Genomic DNA, 21886 nt, shown 5'->3' with positions numbered 1-21886 from the left:
CATCTCTCTTTGAAGACTTAGGCAGGAGGGCTGCTTGGAGCTGGCAGGACCAGACCACCTCCTCACATCTCTTCCATTTCAAGGACTCTCTTGACCCCAAAGGAATTTTTCTGGGAGCTTCCTGGAGAAACAGAAGAGAGCATTATAATTTGGCAGCGGGTCAGTTTGAGTTTGCAAATCCCCCATATTTGTCTAAGCAGGAGGTTCAGAGTCCACAGGAAAAGAGATGGCTATGGATGTAATTAACTTCTTTGCCAAAGCCTTTTCATATCCTAGAGGAATGTTCCACCCTCAGGCAGCATGTTGTAAAGTGCCCCAAATTCACATACTTAGCAACACAGGACTGTTCTCTTTCACCTTATTCTCTACCCTGCCCTCCCAATATAAACACAGTTTTTTTTTTCTGTTTCTTTCCACCCCTTCTCCTCCTCCCCATCTAGACACAGCACGCAATCTTTCCAAAACTCAGGTCTCACATCTGTAAAATGGGAGGGGATAGGGTTGAATTACATGGACTTCTTTCACTATTCCATTCTGATCAAGACAAATGCTGGGATAAATTGATTTTTCTCCTTAAAAGATCCAGTCATGATGGTAAATAAATGCCTTAACGTTCCCTTTCTGAGGGATGAAAGTATTTTCTTCCAGATGTAAATCTTAGATCCCATGTGTAACCTTGAGAAAGTGTCCCTTAGGCTCTCCAAGCCTCAATTTCCTCATCAGTAAAATGAGGGAGTTGACTAGCTACTTTCTGGAGTCCCTATGATCCTGTGGGTGACCTTGGACAAGCATCACATAGACAAGCCTCAGTTTCCTAATCTGCAAAATCTGGGGTGGATTAGATGGCTCCTGAGGTTCCTTCCCTCTCAGCTCTAATTCTAAGCATCACTTAGGCTAAGCCTAAGTTTCTTCATCTGTAAAATGGGAGGAGGGAGTAGATTCGATGGCCCCAGAGGTTCCTTCCAGTTCTGAGTCTGAACCCTTACCTGTGCCAAGGTCCCCCTCTTCCCTGGCTTTGGCCACCAGGTGGCAGTGCTGTCTCCTTTTCCAGCCAGCATCTGAAATTCTGGGACTTGTTTCCTTCCCCGTCCCCCTTCCTTAAACACAATTTCCTCCTTCCCTGAAGGAGATAACCCTTTCACCTTTGCTTGCTGGGGCCAGGTAAAGTCACGTTCTGGCCCCAGACTCTCCTCCCTGATGAGTCCCAGGTAGAAGGGCTTTGCATAACTTCCATTTGACAAGAAATACAAGAAAATCTACTTGGCAGCAATTTACTCACGCCTTCCTAGTAACATTTTGGCCCCAGGGAGAATGATCTCAAGCTAGTTAACATTAGTAAAGAGAGCTAATTGGGGGATAGAATGGGCTACCAAAAGTTAGAAAGCCCAGGGAACTCTGAGCTGGGCAGAGAAGGAGCCCAATAAATACTTGATGGATGAATGAAGTTCATTTGCCTTACATCATCTGTGTGTGGAACAGAGGAGAAAGCCTATCTTCTGTGGGACCTTCATTTTTATTCAGTTCTAGAGGAGTAGCCTGGTAGGGTGGAAAGAACTCTTGATTTTTAGGGCAAGGGCTTGTATTCAAATCCAGCCTCCACTACTTAAGTGATCTGAGTGAATCACTTAACCACTCTGGGCTTAAGTTTCCTGATCTGTGTAAAATTAAGTGATCGGACTAGATGACTTCCAGGGATTTTTCCAGCTTTAAATATATTTTAAAGATGATCTGTTAATCCAATAAGACAGCTAAATAGTGCAAGGGTTGAAATACTGGACTTGAAGTCAGGCAGACCCAAGTTTCTATCTCAGACATTCACTAGCTGTGTGACCTTGGGCGTGTCAGCCTCAGTTTCCACATCTGTAAAATGGAGACAATCATAGCACCTACCTCTTAGGATTGTAGAGAGGATGAAATAAAATAGCATAGATAAAGTGCTTTGCAAATCTTAAACCAATATACATGCAAAACTATTATTATAAGCATATTATATTAAAAAATGACACACCTTCAATGACTGTGTCAGGAATTTTTCTTGGCACAGGAAATAGAAATACAAATATCAATATTGTCCCTGTTCTAAAGAAGTTCTCATTCTACTTGGTGGGGGGAGGGTAGATTGTGAGAGAGGGACACGACATGCATAGGTAGAGATCATTTGTATATAAGATTTGCAGTTTCATGTGCAATCCCCTTCCCCCCATTATACTATGTTATGGAAATGCTTGTTTTATTCCATAAATTTAAAATAATTTTTTTTAAAAAAAGAGATCATAAGCTCATAGTACAAGACCTGGAAGGCACCTCAGAGACCATCCATTCCATCTCTCCCCATTTTACAGATGAGGAAACTGAGGCTCAGGTACTAGGGACCAGAGCTCAGAGTTTAATCCAGGACCTTTGAGTCCAAATTTAATTCAACCAGATGAATGTTCCTTAAGCAAATTGCAACAGTGGAAGGCAATTTGCAGGAGATACAAAGACAATTCCTGTCCTCAAGGAGTGTTCCTTCTACTGGAAGAATACAACCTGGGAGTGATTAAATAAACACAAAGCATAAACAAAGTGGTTTTGAGAGGTAGAGAGTGCCACTGATGGATGGGGCAGAGGCAGAGAATAGAAAATGCTCTAGTGGGAGGGAGGTGGTACCTTTGAAGGAAGCCAGGAAGCAGAGATGAGAAGGAAGTGACTCTTCCTATATCATAAGATATTGAAGCTTGAGGCAATCATAGCTTCATCTAATCCGATTCCCTAATTTTATAAAAGAGTAAACAGTGCCAGAGAGGTGAAAAGTCGTATAAGATGATGGGTTTATAGCAGGAAGCGACAACAAGGGTCAACCTAGTCAACTGCCTCATTTTACTGCAGAATACTGAAGCCCAGAGAGCTTGTGAGCTTGCCAAGGTCACACAGGTAAAAGGTAGTAACGCCGGAATTGAAACCAAGGGTCTTCCAAATCCAGCACCCTTTCCACGGCACCCTGCTGACTCAGCCCAGAAGCTGGGAACAATATATGCAAAGCAGGCGTGTGCTGGAGCTGGCTAGTACAGGCTTGCGGGAGCTGATTGTTAAACTTTCAGTGTGAGCGTTTATTGGCAAATACGACAAGTCAGACTTGATTTTTTTTTTGTTTCGCCGATTTCTAGACTTTCTTAAAATTGATGAAGAAAATGTCAGATTACATTTAAAGATGTGTCCTGCAAACACTCCCCACTCAACCCCCTCCCCTCCATCCCAGTCGATGGTTAAACATGTACACCATTACCGGTTGCAAAGGCCAGTTAAGTCCAGGGCTTTCTTCTTGTACCACGCAACTACATTGCTAACAAACTGCTTTCCTCCTCTATTTTAGAGATTAGCAAAATCACAACTTGGAGACAAGCATTTGGACCTTGTCCATGTAAAGAGAAGGGGAAGCTCCCAACGATTCGAGTATTTGTTTGCGTCTCTCTCTCACTAGATCAGGCTAGAATTGGGCATCTGCCCCGGCCCCAGAAGCTGGCTTCTGTAACTTCGGGAATTTCTTGGCAACAATGGAGGGGAGACTGTGTGGCCCTTGTTAAAATGAATTGGTGGTTCTCATACAGGGCTGGAGGACAGGCCCTGGGCCCATAAGAGCCCCTTTGTTCCATGGTTTGCTTCGGACTTCTTCCTGGCACCAGCCAGAGCTCTGTGGGCCACAGAAAAACAAAGCCCCAGGAATCCTGCGCTCGCTCGTTCTGCATGGGGCTTTTTAAATCCCCTGCTGCTCCGCTGCCCCCTCCCCCTGCCCCCCCGCCCCCCAGCTCACACGCGGGGGAGGGATTTCAAGTTCAAGGCTGCCGCCGATAGGCCAGAGTGCTCCTGGGGGCGTGACCATGGCTCCCTGGGGCCGAGGGAGTCAGCCCCAGCGCTGGAACCGGGACTCCGCGCAGGAGAGAGCTGTCCCCGTCTCCCAGGCGGTCAGGGGCAGCTTCGTAGGAGGGCAAAGCTTGGGGGAAAGACTTTTCTTAAAAAGCCAATATGACGCGTCTACTTTCCCAGGGGCACCAGGTTAGTGAAACCCCAGTTTGGGACTTGGGGAGAGTTTCTGGCTGGAGTTTTCTTTCTGGGCTAACGGACACGTCTAGCGTGAGCAACTAGCAGATAGGGGAAGAAAACTCTTGCTCCATTTCTTTCTGCTAGCCTGCGTGAATTGGCTTAGTTAGTAGCAGTGAGTTAGGCCCCACTGTCAAGACTCTGTTCCCATTTCTTTGCCTCCAAGATGGGCGCGTCTCGCTAAACTTTCTAGGCAGGTTGGAAACAGGGACCCCGGGTGCGTGACCCGCGGCTGCGGCGCTTGGCAGCGAGTGCCCTGGGGGCCTTCTTCTTGGTTACTTTTCTCTGGTGCCTCCCAGGAGGTCTTACAGATCTTCCTGTCCCTCGGACACAGGCTTTATGGTTTGAGAATTAAGTAATGGTCAGCACTGGGCATGCCAGCTGTTCTCACCCGCCCAGACTCAGGCTTGACAGATGTGTGACAGTGTATGGGTGTGAGACTTGCTTGGGCCTAGTGTATTGCCTCGGTAACCACCGGCATTGGCTCTAGGGCTCTGGCACTTCGTGTCTGGGGACATGACCAGCTCTGACTTTAGAGAAAGAGATGAGGAATTGTAACCCTCCTTTAGTTGGAGAAGGTGGGGGACTGTATATGAATGTGGAATGTCGAATATGCCGTCAGATACAGTTTCTGGTTTGTTTTTGTTTTGCTTAATTATTTTAGGCAAAGGTGGAATCATCTAGTCTATTTTACAAATGAGAAACTGAGGCCCAGAAAGGTTGTTATTTTTCCAGTGTCGTACAAGTTATCAGGAAAAAAAAAAGTAAAAAAAAAAAATGTCGGAGTGGCAATAAGTTTAACGTGAGCCTAGGTTGATTCTGCTGACCTAAAAGTATTCTTCCCTTGTCTCTCAGATTATCAGATTGAGTATTCAGTAATTTTTAGCTATGTCTGACTCTTTGTGATTCCATTTGGGTTTTTTTAAGCAAAGATACTGAAGTGGTTACAGATGAGGAAATTGAGGCAAGGAGGGTTAAGTAACTTTCCAAAGGTCACACAGCTAGTAAGTGCCTGTGGCCACATTTGAACTCATGTAGATGAGTCTCTATCCACTGTGCCACCTAATTACACTTATAAAATTTAGATTCTATTAAGAAATACAAATTACACCAGACAAAGTGCAGAAAAAATGCACTGGTTTCTTAATACACATTTTTAGAAATACATGTTTCCTTTGTAAATTGATCTCAGGCCAGTGTGGTACAATGCACTGCACTAAGAGATTTGAGGGACTTGGGTTTAAACTCTACACCCATCCTTCCCCCAAACTTACTGTCTGTGTGATCTTGAGCATGTCACTTTTCTTCATCTGTAAAATTCAAGAGTTAGACCAGACTGTTTAAAAAAAGATTTGCCAGGCATTACAAAGAAAGAGCAGGTCAATTAGATGATGGTTTAAACTTTGCCATACTTTTAAAAAATGTCATTTCTCTTGCTCTTCCACTGTGAGCTTACCTTCCAGCTACTCTACTCATCTCATATGTGCCTAATAAATAACTTATTTCTCCCATGGGAATGAAAGTTTCTTGGGCACAGGGACCATTTTTGCCTTTCTTTGTATACCCAGTTCTTAGCCCAGTGCCTGGCACATTGTAAGGGCTTGATAAATGTTTGTTGATTGATTAAATGCTGTTATGTCAGGTAGACTTAAGATCTAGCTACAACCCACTGGGACCAAAGCAAAAGTTTGTTTTGCTAATTGCTTCTTCCAGTGTTATTGGAAAGCATTACCCATTATTTATTTAGGTTCTCCTTCCCTCTAAATGCCTTTGCTGGCTTGGTATCAGCTTCTTCCAAAGAAACCTTGGGAATGAATCTCCTAAATTTCATGGAAACCAGTTCTCATCCATGCCTGAGGCTTCAGAACTGTCCATTTTCTCAGAAACCTGACAATTAAGGACTCAGGAACAGAATGAATCACACTTCCCCTCCCTCAAATATAGTTGTGCAGAGGTTAAGACAGCTCCTATCTCATGAGGTATTTTCCAAAGACACACTCTGTAAGGCTTTCAGGAAAAATCAAGGTGTGTGCTATCACTTATGGTACCTCCACTGTTATTAATGGCAGTCAGTAACCCATAAATTATAGAAAATAATTTCAGGAAGTCTTTCAGAGGAACAAATTAGAGGAAGACTTTCCTGGGCATAGCTACCATTTACTATTAAGGTAGAGCCTTATCGACTTGGAGCCGGAACGGACACACTTCAGTCCAGCTAGTCCAACCACCTCATTTTACAGATGAGGAAACTGAGATCCAGAAAGAGCAGGTGACTTGTTTAAGGTTATATAAGTAAGTGGCAGGGGGTAAAATTTGAACTCAGGTTTTCTGACTCCAAAATTTTTTGCCTTTTGATTGTACCAAGATTTTCTTGTTTTCCTCATTAGTGAACTGGTTATGTCTTTTGGAAACTGACAAAAACTTGCAAAGTTCATGGTTTTTACCAACTTTAGAACTCTTTGCCATGCAGATAGCTCCATAATACTTAATGGTTAACAATTTTCTTGTGGATGGTAGTAAATACAATTCAGACTGTTGGTGATGGTGGCAATGGGGAAGTGACATGGGGAAAATATCAAATGACCAAGTTTTGGGGTTTTTCCTTAGGTACTTTTTTCAAATCATATTTCCTTGAAAAATCAACATAGCATAGTGTATAGAGTGCTGAATTTGGAGTCAGCAAGATCTGGATTTGAATCCCTCAGTCAAGATACTTATCTGTTGTGTTACCATAGGCAATTTAACCTCTCTGAGCCTCACTGTCCTAATCTATAAAACAGAGATGATAATAACAATAATAGCTTGTGTTTACATGGCACCTTATGGTTTTCAAAGTGCTTTATACAGTGTATATCACTTGATCCTCATAACAACCTTGTGACAGAGGTGGTGTTATTATTCTCCCCCCTTTTTCTTACAGATGAGGAAAATTAAGCTCATTGAGAGTAAATGGTTTGCTCAGGGATTTGAACTCAGGACTTCCTGATTCCAAATCCTCCAAAAGCATGAACTTCATTGGCTGCTGTGTAGATGAAATGGATAATGTGTTTAAAGTGTTTTACAAAACTTAATGTGCCATTGTACATGCCAGCCATTATTATTACCATCCTTACTTTTATTATGGCAAAATATTAAAAAAAAAATCCACAACTTTTGGCACCAGGAGCTTGGTAAGTTTAGAATTCTAGAGGTTGCAGTAACAGAGACATAAGATCTTTGCTGTCTGACTCACTTTTTCCTGGTGTTGTCCCTTATGTATCCGCCCTTCTTTGTCTTCTCTAAACCCTGAAATACCTCTTCTTCCTGAGGGCATCTTTGTTACTACCTACCTAGATTTATTCTTACTCATTCTCAACTTGCTACACCTAGAGGGTCAAGTTCATTCATTCTTACCCAATGTGACTTCCTGTTGGCATTCAGACAGTTCTAGTATCCCTTAAATCTCAGAGAGGTTTTTATAGCTACTCAGTAATCAAGCATGTGATTGTCATTTTATTTTAAAATGAAGTGAATCTCAAAGGGAGGAGACAGTTGTTTAGGCAAAACATCCATGATAGGTCTGATTCAGAGTGGTATAGTGGAAATATTTCTGGCTTTGGAGTCAGAAAACCTGCCCCTGCCAAATCACAACTTCTCTGGGTCTCATTTTCTTCCTCTGTAAAATAAGACTAGATTTCATCTCACAACTTAGGATCTCTCATCTTACTAAGACTGGCAGAACTTGAAACATGAAGAGAATGAATTTTCCTTTTCTAGCTTATTTTCTCATTATAACAGGAATGATGATTCATTCATTAGTATTTATGGAGTATCTGCAAATCCAGTACTAAGAGTATTCAAGGAACAAGTTAACAATCAGTAACTAGGTTAAATTTCAATACCAGGAAATGCTTTTTCTGACTTGTTGGCCTGACTGGTTCTCTCAGGATGTGCTCACATCTGAATCCACTGTATCTTTTTCTACCTCAGACTGTTTTCTGAAAAATAATGAATATAATAAAAGGTAGAAATTGCAAAGTTCTTTAAGGTGAGAAGATGTTTAACTCTAATCCTCACAATAACCTTGTGAGGTACATACCGTGTTTCCCCGATAATAAGACACTGTCTTATTAATTTTTTTGGACAGAAAAACACCAGAGGGCTTATTTTCAGGGGAGGGCTTATTTTAATGAACATTGACAGCAATTTTAATAAATAGGTAAATGTGAACAAAAAAATGTACCTTTATTCAATAAGCAAATCACTGGGGAAGAACAGGATGACGCTCTCACTGCTGCAGCTCTGATTGGATGCAGCCCGGAGCGCGGCGTGCGTTTCACCGGGGGGTGGGGGGGTGGGGATGGTGCATACAGAGGGTACCGTAATGTAGCGCAGGGGATCACCTTCACTACAGTAGCAATATCAATAGGGCTTATTTTCGGGGGAGGGCTTATTTTAGAGGAATCTTACACAGTAAGGGGAGGCCTTATTTTCGGGATAGGTCTTATTATCGGGGAAACACGGTACTACTGGGTATTATCTGAATTTTTCAGTTGTAGAACTGGAAAGACTGGGGAGGAGAAATGATTTGCCTGGGTTTACTAAGAATCCAAAGTGGGAATGATGTAACAGAATTTGGGACATGGAGGTTTTGATATATTGCACTCTATTCTCTGCTCAAATTTCCATCCCTGCTAGTGACAGGGAAAAACTGGGAAAAGCTACCAGCTTAAATCAGAGTTGCAAGTACTATTTTCACTGAGCAATAAACTGGTCTGAGGGAAGAATTCTGAAAGCAGGACTTTTTGGTTCCATATAACTCCTCACTGATTTGCTGTCCTTCCTTTAAGAGGTGAATACTTGACATTTATTTCATGCTTTAAAGTATACAAAGTGCTCTTCTCAACACACAACCATGTGGAAGAAATGGGAAAAAAATGGTAGTCCTCATTTTTCAGATGAGAGAACTAAGGGTTGGAGAAACTAAAAAAAAAAAAAAACCCAAAACTTTCCCAAGGTCACACAGCTAATCCGTATGCAACCCAGTATTTTCAGTTCCAAGGTCAGAGACTTTCCCACAATACCATTTTGCTATGTGCTACTGATGCTTCTCCAACTGAGTATATGATTTTAGTGGTCTTTCCATAGATGTGTACCTGTGTTACCCCCCAGTAGAACATAAGCTTTTTTATTAGCTAGAAATTATCTAGCTCACTGACAGTGGTACTGAGTACAAGGTGTGTTTGTTGGCATGTTCTAAAGGTAACTGGGTAATTTTAGGATGATGACCATATGCCATATCTATAATTTTCCTTTATTTTTGCTTAGCAGCCATGTGAATGAGAATAAACAATGTGATAGAGAGGAAGAGGGAAGAAAATACATATTTATCAAGTACCTGCTATATGCCAGTTATTGTGCTAAGCACCTTATAAATATTATCTCTTTTGATGCTTGGAGCCATCCTGAGAGGTAGGCACCGTTATGATCCCCTTTCATAGTTTAAACAGACAGAAGTTAAGTGACTCACCCAGGGACATGAAGCTAGTATCTGAGGCCAGTTTTGAGATCTAAAGTTTGTTCTTTTTTCGCGGGGGGCGGGGGGGGAGACAGAAAATTGGTGGTTTGTTAATCTGTTTCTCATCCATTACATTCCTTAAATACAAGAGCCTACAAAGATGTCTTTTGTCATGCGTGATGAAAAGCAGATGTTATAGGAGATGACACCCTAAGATACTACTCATTGTGTGTCTGCAAGATATTAATTATGTGCTGTGGTTGTTGAGGAGATGCCACAGAGAGAAAGCCTGTAAAATATCCAAATTTTTGTATATGTAAATAGTACTAGATTCGGAGTGAGGGTTCCAATCTTGCCTCTGACATTTAGATAGATGGATAGATAGATGAATCATTTATCAAGTACTTTCTATTATATATTTATTAATACATTATATATTTTTATTCAATATATTTACTAAGCACTATATATATTATATGCCAGGAACTGTGTTAAGGTCTGGGAACACAAATACAAACAAAAGGACCCTCTAAGAGCTTACACTCTTTTGGGGGGAAGACAAGAAACTATAAACTCCTTGAGGGCAGACAACCCATAAAAGGGAGCTGAAAAAGAGGGATAGAGGATGGGAGGTCCCCATTCAGGGGAAAGGTAGAGAGTGAGCAATGCAGGAGTGGACTAGAGCCAGCTGGAATTAGATTACTGGAATTGATTATTCAATTTTCAGTCCGAGCATTTACACCTTGGAAATTGGGAACCACTGCAAAGCAGGGCTTGATTTATGTTTTGTTGATTGTCTGAACTTAAGAAAGTGATGGAGAAAATGTGCAGAATGCAATTAAACTTAAATGTAGAGGTGGCTAGGTGGCGCAGTGAATAGATCACTGGCCTTGGAGTCAGGAGAACCTGAAGTCAAATCTGGCCTCAGACACTTGACACTTAACTACCTTTGTGACCCTGGGCAAGTCACTTAACCCCAATCGCCTTGATTTCTCCCCTCCAAAACAATAATAACAAAGCAAAAACTTAGATGTGTATCCTATATACATTCTTTCCCTGGGGAGAGCTTGGGAGAGAACTGGTTGTTAAACGTTCAGCTAATCTCCTAGCAGACCCCTAGTAAAGCTTAGAGAGATGTGAACATGTCTGATTTAGACATTTCCTCAAATAGTGACTTTGGGGAGGAATTCATAGATAGGAGGGGGAGATAGAGGTACCGTCCAAGGTGATATGGCTGCTGGGATATAGGTAGAATGTCTGCAGAATCAAGAGCAGAGAAGAGAGTGGGCTGAGCATAGCTGACTTGGACACTTCCTCAAATGAAGGTTCTGAGGAGGAACCTGACAATTGGAGGAGAAAATGGACAGAGGCTTTACTCTTTACTATGTGACCTTGGGCAGATGCTTCATCTCTAGGATGAGGGAATGCAGATGGTCTCTGAGATCCTGGGGTCTTTATACTCACGGGTCTTCAATCACTGGAATTCATCTTACAGTAACTAAAGCTGAAGCTATTAGAGATTAATTCAGACGCCTAAGAACTTGACCTTTTGTACTGTTGAATTTAATTAGGAAAACTTTTGTGTTCAGTTTATTCCTCCTTATCACATGGGACTTCCTGTTGAGAATGAGCCCAGTATGGCATAGTGGAAAGCATTTCAGTTTTGGAGTCAGGAAGATGCAGGTCCAAATCCTGGGTCAGTAATCATGTACTTGTCAGGAAATCACTTAATCTTTCCAAGTCTCAATTTCCTCATCTGGAAAATGGAGGTATTTAGTGTACTTGTAATACCTGCTTCATAGGGTTAAAATGAGGTGATGAGTGGAGGATACTTTTAGAATATTAAAATGCCATGTAAATATCAGGAAGTGACAAAAAGAAGGAAGTGTGGTGGAGTGGGTAGAGAGCTGTCCTTGGTGGCAGGAAAACACTTGCTAGCTGTATTAGATTAGGCATGTAACTAACCTTTCAGTTCTCGTGTCAGTCTTCTTAGAGATGGATCAGACCTGAATTGATAGAGATGCTTCCTTCACCTGGGGTTTCTCTACACGAATGAAATTATAGAGCCAATCCATATCTTTAAATGACAATTATTAGTATTATTATTTAAATTCTATTATCACCCAATACATTAATTCATGATCATTGAAAACTTAACAGTATTTTGGAAATCTTAGAGGACTCTTTGAACTTTGGTGAGAAGTCAGAGACACCACTTTTATAATTGTGGGGAAAACATGAGTTTGAAAATCAGTAATCCATACTGGTGGGATAGCTAGGTGGTACAGTGGATAGAGTGCCAAGCTCAGAGTCAAAAAGACTCATCTTCCTGACATTTACTAGCTGTGTGACCCTGGGCAAGTCACTTAACCCTGTTTACTTCAGTTTCCTCATCTGTAAAATGAACTGGAGATGGAAATGGCAAACCACTCATGTCTTTGCCAAGGAAACACCAAATGGGATCACGAAGAGTCAGGACATGACTAAACATCATCGTTAACAACAAACTGGTCAAACCTTATGAAGGTGTTACTTTTCCCCCATTCGTTTAAGCATCAGTTTTGCTTCAGTCTCTTAAGAAATCACATTTATGTATTTCATTTTCTCATTTTGAACATGTTTATTGATGCCTTTTGTTTGTATATCACTTTCATTCCAAATACACCCTTTGTCCACCCACCTATAGCGACCCATTCCTTGAAACTAACTGGGCTGTGAGTTCCTTGAGAGCAGGGACTTTTTCTTGGCCAGCTTTATATCTACTGCTTAACACAGTCTCTGATACAGTGAATAGCTGGTGCTTAATAAATGCTTTTTCACCTGACTTGACAAGGAGTTAAATATGGGGGGGGGGAACAGTTTAGCAAAATTAACCTTTGGGTTGATAGTATTGGATTGATTCTGTAGCACCTTTCAGTATTTTAAGAAGGTGGCCCTTTATTATGTGTCTTCACTTTAATTTTTCAATTATAGAATCATAAATTTGGAGCTAAAAAGAATCAGCAAGTCCAACTTCCTCCTTTTACAGATGAGAATACTGGAGCCCAGAGAAGTTAAATCAGTTGCCCAAGTTCACACAGCCAGTGAGTGTCATAGGCAGGATTTGAACTCAGATTGTCCTGTCACCTTACACTATTGCCTTTACACACCTAACTGTTTGCCCTATGCTGAGTTACTACTAGTAACAACATAGAAGATGTAGTTTTTATAAGCATGGAACATTATCCTGGGGCCTCATTGCCTTCTTGTTTTTAAAACTCATTCCCAGGAGGTGCGTGTTCCATTTTCCTTCTCTTGGCCTGATTTCTTAACAATATTTTCTTGCTCTATGGGGATGTTGGTTTGTTCATGCATTCACAAATATTTATGGAACACCTACCCAAAACAAATTTAGGGGTAGGCTATGTGTTCATTTGCCTAGGGTACAGCACATGGTGGGGCAGAATGAAGAACAATATTTAATGTTCTTCTTTAAAAAAATAAATGCACATAACTTTGTTTATCGGGGTCAGATTTTGTTTTTAGTGGTATAGAGAACTCCCAAGTGAGGAAACTCCTTCTACCAATGCAGGTCTGTGCCTCCTTTGTAGTTTAGACTCTTAGAGAGCTGCCCAGATCACTGAGAGGCTTTGGTGACTTGTCCAGGGTCACAGAGCCAGTGCGTGTGTGTGTCAGAGACCCAACAAGCTCTCTCTGGGCTTTGCCACTCACACTAACCCAGGACAAAATATAAATTCCCGTGTTTGATATTTAAAGCCCTTCCCTCACCAGCCTCAGACTACTTTTCCTGCTTTATCAAACCCTGAATTTCTCTCCTTGAAATCCATGGTCCAGCCAAAATGGCTTTCTAGCTGTTGCTCACCCCTGACTTACATCTCCATTTTCTGAACCTTTGCATGGACTAGAGTACTATTCCTGTTCACCCCCACCTCTTGGGATCACTGGCTTCTCAAGACTCAGCTCCAGCAATGTCTTGTTTAGGAGGCCCTTCCTTGTCCCTGGTTGCTAGTACCTTGCTCTCTAGAGCTACTTTTTATTTGTTTTAGCTATAGCTGCATTTTCTGAATGTTGTATCCCCAGCAGAATCGATCAGTGGATGGACTAGTTGGTGATTTTCCCCATTTCTGCATGATCTCTCTACCAGTGGAGAGCAAAATCTCTTTGTCACAATTCAGCATCTTTCTCTGCAAAACCACCCATGTTCCCAAGTTCCTTATTTTTGTTAAGGGTACCACCACCCCTTCGTCACCTTGCTCATGACCACAGTCATCCCCTACCCTTCATTCTCCATCATTCCACATCTTCAGTCAATTGCCAGATCTTTTTGAGTTAACCTTCACAACATCACAATTATCATCTGTGATAATCTTCACAACATTTTAACATCTCAATTTAATGGCCACCACTACAACTCATACCCTCATCATTTATCTCCTGGACTATTGTTACAGCTTCTTAATTGGTCTTCCTCTGTCATATCTTCCCTTAGTCCAATTTATCCTGCACTCAGCTAACAGAGCGACCTTCCTAAAACACAAGTCTAACCACATCATTCTCCTACTCAATAAACTCCAGTGACTCCCTCTTGCTTCCATGATGAAATAGAGGCTCCTGTGTTTGGCATTTAAAGCCCTTCACAACCTGGCCTCAATCTACCCTTTCAGCTTTATTATGCATTACTTTCCTACACACATTTTATGGTACAGTCAAATTATGCTTGCTATTTTTCATCCAAAATCCTCCACCTCCCGTCTCAGAACCTTTGTCTTGGCCCATCCTCTACACCTGTAAAGCTGTCCCTCCTCAGCTCTGCCTCTGAGAGTCTTTCATTTCCTTCAGTGTTCAGTTTAATTATTACTTCTTACATCAAGTCCTTCCTCATCCTCCTAGGTACTGGTGCCTCTCCACTAAATTATGATATATTTATCTTGCATATACTTTGTGCATTCACATCATAATAGCGTATACGTGGCTCTTCGAGGTTTGCAAAACGCTATGCAAATACTATCACCACCTATCTTCACAACAGCTTTGGGAAGTAGATGCTGTTATTATCCCCATTTTACAGATGGGGGAACTGAGACAGACAGAAGTTAAGTGCTTGCCTGGGGTCACACAGCTAGGAAGTATTTGAGTTCAAATTTAAACTCAGGTCTTCTTGAGTCCCAGCTCAGCATTCTTTCTCCCATGTCACCAAGATGCCATATGTATCACATTATCTCCTCCTATAGAATGTAAGCAGCTTGAGGGCAGGGAGTTTTTCATATTTGTCTGCCTAGCCCCAGTGGCCAAGAAAGACAGTGTGGCCTCGTGGATGGAGAGTTGATTCCAAATCTAAGAAGTCCTGTCTCTGCTACATATTGACATTGTGATTCTGAGCAAGTCACCTGACTCCTTTGTGCTCTAAACAACTCTTTAAGATTAGAAATTGCAGAGAAGGTGCCAACCTGCACTGGAGAAGGGGTTAACTCATCCAAGAGGTTCCTACATAAATAAAATCCCAATACCGCTCCATACATACTATGTGCCAGGCACCATGTTAGATTCTAGAAATTCAAAGACAAAACTGAAACTCTTCCTTGTCTTCAGGAAGCTTACCTTCTATTGGGGAGAAATAGTATGTATGCAAGTAAGTAAACACAAATGAATTACAATGTAATCTGGGGGTGGAGGAGTAACAGCTAAATGAATCAGGAAAGCTGAAGTCTACATATCAGTTCCGTTTTTGGTGACATTGTGTACAATCTCCAACTCTTTTCTTTTAAGCATTCAGAATATATCACAAGGGTACAGCAGCTGCAACAACAAGGGTGAGACTTTTCTGAATACGTTTTAAGCCTATGGTCTCTCTCTGCCTCAAACACAATTTCCCACAGTTATCCTGCATTCCCAACTTTGTTTAATTGATTATCAAAGTGTATATTTGGAGGAGCATGTTAGGCTCATCATTGAATGTGTCCATTATATCATCTGTTGACACATAAGCTTTGATTATCTTCAGAGTTCTGTTTTCTTATGCTAATCATGAATATAGCAAGGCAAAATTGCTCTCAAGTCTCATGAAATCAGGTGTTTTATTGCTTGTGGATACACAAGGAAACCTTTTTTTACTTTTCTTCCCCAAGAAGATCCCATGAACCATCCCTCCATTTAGCCACAATTTTTTAAAAAATCTTCTGGTGTGATTTATAGTGAAAATCATGAACCACAATTTGTTCAGCTATTTCCCAGTTGATGGACTCCCATCTTGCTTCCAATTTTTTGCTTCTATAAAAGTGCTATGGTGAATACTTCAATATATGTACATATGTAACTATATATCCATTTATATGTGTATGTATAAATAAGTATGTGTATATGTATACATACATATATAATATATGTTTGTTGTTATTCAGTCATTTTCAGTAGTGTCCAACTCTTCATGACCCCATTTGAAGCTTTCTTGACAAAGATACTGGAATGATTTGATATTTTCTTCTCCAGCTCATTTTACAAATGAGGAAATGGAGAGAAACAGGGATAAATGACTTGCCTAGGGCCATATAGTTAGTATCTGAGGCTGGATTTGAACTCAGGTCTTCCCATCTCCAGGCCTGGCACTCTATCCACAATGCCACTTATTTGCCTAAATAGAAGAAAGAAAGAAGGAAAGAAAGAAAAAGAAAGGAAGAGAAATAAACGGAGAAAAATATACATACATACATGTATGAATGTATATGTGTGTGTATACACATGTGCATGCACACACTTTTCCCTCTGATGTCCTTAAAGATGTGGTAATGCTAAATCAAAGTGTATCCATCTTTTTTTTTCTTTTTGGAAGGGGGAAGGGCAGGGCAATTGGGGTTAAGTGACTTGCCCAAGGTCACACAGCTTGTAAGTGTTAAATGTCCGAGTCTGGATTTGAACTCAGGTCCTCCTGACTCCAGGGCCAGTGCTCTATTCACTGCATCACCTAGCCACCCCAGCAAACTATATCCATCTTAATCACTTTTCTTGAACGATACCAAATTGTTTTCCAGAAGGGTAGGACTAGTATACGGCCAGTATTGAGTTTGTGTGTCTGTCTTCCCTCATCCCCTTCATTATTGACTATTTCCATCTTTTAGAAACCTTGCCAGATTTGAGGGACGTGACATGAAACCTCAGTCATGTTTTAATTTGTAATTTTTCATGTCATTCATGATTTGGCATATTTTCATGTAGTTGTTGATATTTTTAATCTCTTCTTTTGAAAGCTGCTAATTTCCTTTGCTTCAAGGGCAGTTCTGTATTTTGAGATAAAGTTCTTGGTAGTTCAGAGATTTATCAGTAATGAATTACAATGAAGTTGTGCATTATCAACCAATCAGCAAGTATTTATTAAGCTCTTATTATGTTCCAGGTTTTCCTTTTTCTTTTTCTAAACACTGTGGCTGAAAAGAAAAAAAGGGGCAACAGTCCTCATCTTCAAAAATTTTACATTCTAATGGTGGTGACAAAATATATGGGTATAGACCAGGAGTACTGATTTTTTTTAAAGCAGTTGGGGTTAAGTAACTTGCTCAAGCCAGTTATTTTTTGTGTGGGTGCCAAGTATCTGAGGCCAGAACCGATCACTGGTCTCCTGATACTGGGGCCAGCGCTCTTACTCACTGCACCACCTGACCGCCCTCAGGAGTACTGAATTTTTTATCAGAAGCCATAGGTTCAGTCTTTTTATATCTATGTAACCTTGGGAAACTCCCTTAATCTCTCTGCCTCAGTTTCCTTGTCTATAAAATAGATGTGTGTGTGGGGCGGAGGTTGGAATAGATGACCGCTGACATCTCTTCCTGCTCCAAATCTGTGGTTCTATCAATGGAATGGAATCACAATTTTCCTGGTCAGAATCTAGCAGTGCCTTTTCATGTGGTGATCAAATGGCCTTTGGGAGACATGCTGAAGATGTATTCTTGTTCCCAATGTGAACGGATTACCCTTCCCTTGAATGATCATTGTTTTGGGAACATTCTGATCCTGTGTGCAGTGTCATTTCAGTAACATCTGTTTTTCATGAGTACCCTTGGAGGCAGCTGTCCATGTGCTGTGAAAGTGAACCCTATGCAGACCCCCCTGGCTAGCATGAGGCAATTACTTTATAGATTGTCTGAATTTTTTCTCCAACAACTTCCTGAAGCATGAGATTAGGATCAACTGTATATAGTAGGGATATCACCTGTTTCATCAGGCAGGTGGCCTTCCTTGTGGTTCCTTAGAGATATACTGTCAACAGTAAGAGATTACAGATGCAACATTTATTTAAAATATGTTCCAAATATATGTAGAGACTTGTACTAGTCACCAGGACTGATAATGATATAAACTGACTTTTAAAAATATTGCATTTTAACAAGAGGTAGAAAAATCATGTGCATTGTGAACTATGCTATGTAAATGGTAAGTACAAGGGGAGGTTCCAAAGTGCTATGAGAAATTTGAGCTGGAAAAGAGGGCATTTCAGATGGACTTTAAGGAAGACTTAGAGCAAATTAAGCACCAGAATTGAGCTTCAAAGTATGGGAAGGATTTCAACAGACAAAAATTGATATGGGCATAAAGATAGTCCATTTGATATATAGAATATTCTATGTACAAAGGTACAGGATGAATGAATGAAAAAGCTAAAGAGATTACTTTCTGCTAGGCACTATACTAGAAATGTATACTCTAAAGGGATTCTTCATCTGAGATTCTCTAAGTATTCCTTTATTTTTTCCTTTCTCTCCAGTCTAAGAGAAATGGAAAAATCTTTGATTTAAAAAAACCCCAACTATTTTTATGACTATTCAATATCATTGATTTCCTTTGCAATACAATGCATTTTATTTTGTGCATTGAAAAATATTATTCTCAGAAGGTATCTCTAGGCTTCACCAGACTTCCAAAGGTGTCCATGAGACAAAACATGTTAAGAACCCATATGATAGGGGTGGTGATGGCCAAGAAAGGTTATTTTGGTTTTAAAAATTACGGGGATATTGAGTAGAGCTAGAATGGATGAAATTGGCATATCTTTTCAAGGAGAAGTGGCAGAGTTGATTTGAGTATGATTCCAGACCTGTGAAACATGAGGAACTGGAGGATAATTCTGCTTGGTCAGGTCATAGTAAAATGTGAAGGAGAAGTATTATCTGGCAAAGTTAGAAAGGAAAATAGGAGCCAGATTATGGGGGACCTTAAATGCTAAGATCTGAAATTTCTACTTTATTTAACAGGTAATGTCAATTAGTCAACTAGCATTTTAAGAATATTTACTAGGAAGGAGTGTGAATACAAATGCAAGCTGAAGGAAAGTCCCTGCCTTCAAGGAGCTTACATTTTGAAGGCAATACACAAAAGGAAGCTACAGAGTGGGCGTGGTAGAGAAAGTCTAGGCTACATCCTGGAGAGGAAAGAGACCTAGCTGGATGACCTGGGGGCCTTCCTCAAGTGGAGGTTCTGGGAAGAGCCATTCAATTAGAGGGAGAGGCTGCTGGGCCAAACGATGCTTCCAGTGGGTGTGTGTGTACATATATGTATTATATTATATATGATATATATGTGCATATTGTGTGTGTTTATACACACACACACACACACACACACACACAGAGAGAGAGAGAGAGAGAGAAACATTTGCTTACCTTTTTATCTTTGTGCATGTTGTTGTTCAGGGCAGACTTTCATTTTTATCTTTCTATTCCCTGTACTTAACACAGTGCCTGGCACATAGTAGTCATTTAATAGAAGCTTAATGGATTGAACAGACTGGGACTGGGTCTGCCCCAGTGCTTCTTCCCACTTTCCCTTTGGGATTGATGGGGAATGTCTCTCTGCACACAACTGATTGTTTTAGGTAACTGAGATTTGAGTCAGCCTTTGCATTACATGCAGGTCACCCTCAATAAAAACAATGGGACCATATGGTAGAGTAGAGAGAGCCTCAGGATTTGGAATCAGAGGATCTGGGCCCAAATCTTGTCCATGCTACCTACTTCCTATATGACCAAGGACAAATGACTTGGGTCTTAATTACTCATTTGTGTAGTGAGAGGGTGAGCATAGGTGATCTCTAAATGTCCTTCAAACTCTCTACCCATAATCTGTGATCTCGAAGGCCTCTTTTAGCTTTAATCCTAGGATCACTAGGATTTAAACATTGAAATAGCAGAAGAAACAGGGAAGGCATTATCATGATAGGTGATTACCTGCTGGCTACCTTTGCTCAGGGAGATAAAGGGTTCCTGGAGAAGTTAGATTACAAAGTTCACAGCAAATCCAACAACCATCAGATCAACGCTGATAAAGACATACAGTCCATGGTTATTTTTTCTTATCTTTTTCTAAGGACACATTGCAGTTTTTCATTCTTAATAAGGATGACAGTTTCATTTCATAACAGTGGGTTGCCTAAGGAAGCAAAATGATGGAAAGGAACGGAAAGGAATCTAGGTGTTACTAAGGGGTTGACAGATTGTGAATGAGATTTACAGGGTGCGCTTTGTCAGAATTCAGGCTGATGGACTTAGTTGGGGGTCTAGCCAGGGAAAGTCCTGTGGCATAAGGGGATCATGGTGCCCCCATGCTTAGAAGTTGGATGCAACATCTGGGTGCTCTGATGTTAGACTTCAAGAATTGCCTTGGGTCAGACTTACATCATTGTAGCTGTGTTCTTCAATCAGAAGCACCTTCTTGTTATCTTAGTGTCCTTGGTTTCTGTCAATGCTCAACTCAAATGTCCCCTTCTACATGTGACTTTTCCTGTTCCCATTTACTGCTGCTTCTACCCCCAAGTCATAATTTTTCCTTGTATTTGTTTTGTATATGTGTGTGTGTGTGTGTGTGTGTGTATACTCTTTTCCCAATGGAATGGAAGGGACTGAGGGGAGAGATTGTTTCGTTTGATCCCCCCTGATCCCCAGTGCTTAGCCCCGAGTCTGGCATGTAGTAAGTAATTAATAAATGGATTCTATTTCCCAGATTTTTCTCTCTACATGTAGGAATTGTAGAGTGTTCAGTTAGTGATTGACTTCTTCTTCTTCCTGATTATGCCTAAATGTGAATTGGCAACATATCATATATACCCACTGATGCCACTTCAGTCTGGTGCATGTGTAGCCTAACCTGACCCAGATTACTCCACCAGATTGGGATGGGTCAATTACTTTCACTCAAACATTCCACAAGCATTTGTTTTTTTTAAACTCAGTTTTACTTTATTTTCATTTCTTAATTCTTTCTCTCTTGGCTTTCCTGTATCCTTCACTGAGAAAAGAACAAATACTATAGTGAAATAAACCAAATTTTCACATTAGCCATGTTCCCTCCCCCCTCCCCCCCTCAAAATACTTGAATGTGCCCTCTAGGTCCATCAGCCCTCTATCTGGAAGCAGAGAGGATATTTCATGGCAATTCCTATAGAACTGTGATGGATTCCATTGTTCCACAAAGGTCTATGACATCCTTGACACTGAGCATACAAGACAAACGCATGATAACTCTTGCCCTCAATGAAGTTACATTTTCCTGAAGGGGGGAGTAGAAATATAGCACATACACTTAGAAGGAGGCAAAATATCAATACAAAATAAATATACAGTAATGGGAGAGCAGGGTTAAAAACTGGGGGATCTAGACAATCATGTGGGAGTTGGAATCTGAGCTGAGCTTTGAAGTGACTTTAGGGGAGGTGGAGGTTTGGTGGGAAGGTCAAATATTTCATGAGTGAGGATTGGGAGCAGAGGTGTTGTGGGTGCAGGAGATGGAGATGGAAGGGTGGGGACAAGGGAAAAGCAAGAAGTCCAGTTTGTCTGGAAACCTAAGCAGGAGAGAGAGAGAGAGAGAGAGAGAGAGAGAGAGAGAGAGAGAGAGAGACAGAGAGAGACAGAGAGAGAGCGCTGCATACAGGTTGAATTCAAGAGGAGGAGAGACTTGATCTAACAAAACACGTTCAGGCTTAAAAATTTTTCCCAGGAAGTCTTTTTTGGGGGGATACTGAGTTTCCCTGGCCTTGAGGATCCCAGTGAACTATAGAATAATAGAATTTTTAGAGTTGGAAGGTACTTTATGAGATCATCTAATTCAACTTCCTATCTAAAGAAGGGATGTATTCCATAGAATTCCTGGAAGATGGTCATCTAGTCATTTATTGAATGCTTCTCCAGGGGCAGGAAACTTACTCACAAACTTTTTGGATTGTCGGAAAGCAATTGATAGAAAGCTTTTCCTTCTCCTGAGCTAACACCTGCACCCTGGAATTTAGAATCTATAGGGTCATATTATGTCATGGTAATGGCTAGAGAGAGAGCA

At 40.9% G+C, this 21886-nt stretch overlaps 1 protein-coding gene across 5 annotated transcripts in view; it reads left to right on the top strand.

The window, feature by feature from the left end:
* Nucleotides 1-21886, top strand: part of PLD1 (phospholipase D1) — a 283345-nt gene that overhangs the window by 70286 nt on the left and 191173 nt on the right. For 2 of the 5 annotated variants that reach the window (XM_069083589.1, XM_069083585.1), the window contains exon 1: nt 3838-4032. The exons of the other annotated variants lie outside the window; for them this stretch is intronic. The gene's annotated coding sequence lies outside the window, so the exon portion shown is untranslated. Of the gene's footprint in view, nt 1-3837; nt 4033-21886 lie in introns of those variants that run through there. 5 annotated transcript variants of the gene reach the window in all.

This window comes from Petaurus breviceps, unplaced genomic scaffold, assembly GCF_028583685.1.
Source record: "Petaurus breviceps papuanus isolate PSGF00001 unplaced genomic scaffold, PetGlider_PUasm1.0 173, whole genome shotgun sequence".
Taxonomy (NCBI): Eukaryota; Metazoa; Chordata; class Mammalia; order Diprotodontia; family Petauridae; genus Petaurus; species Petaurus breviceps.
The sequence above is the reverse complement of the archived record's forward strand: the minus strand, read 5'-3'. Positions and strand labels throughout refer to the sequence as shown.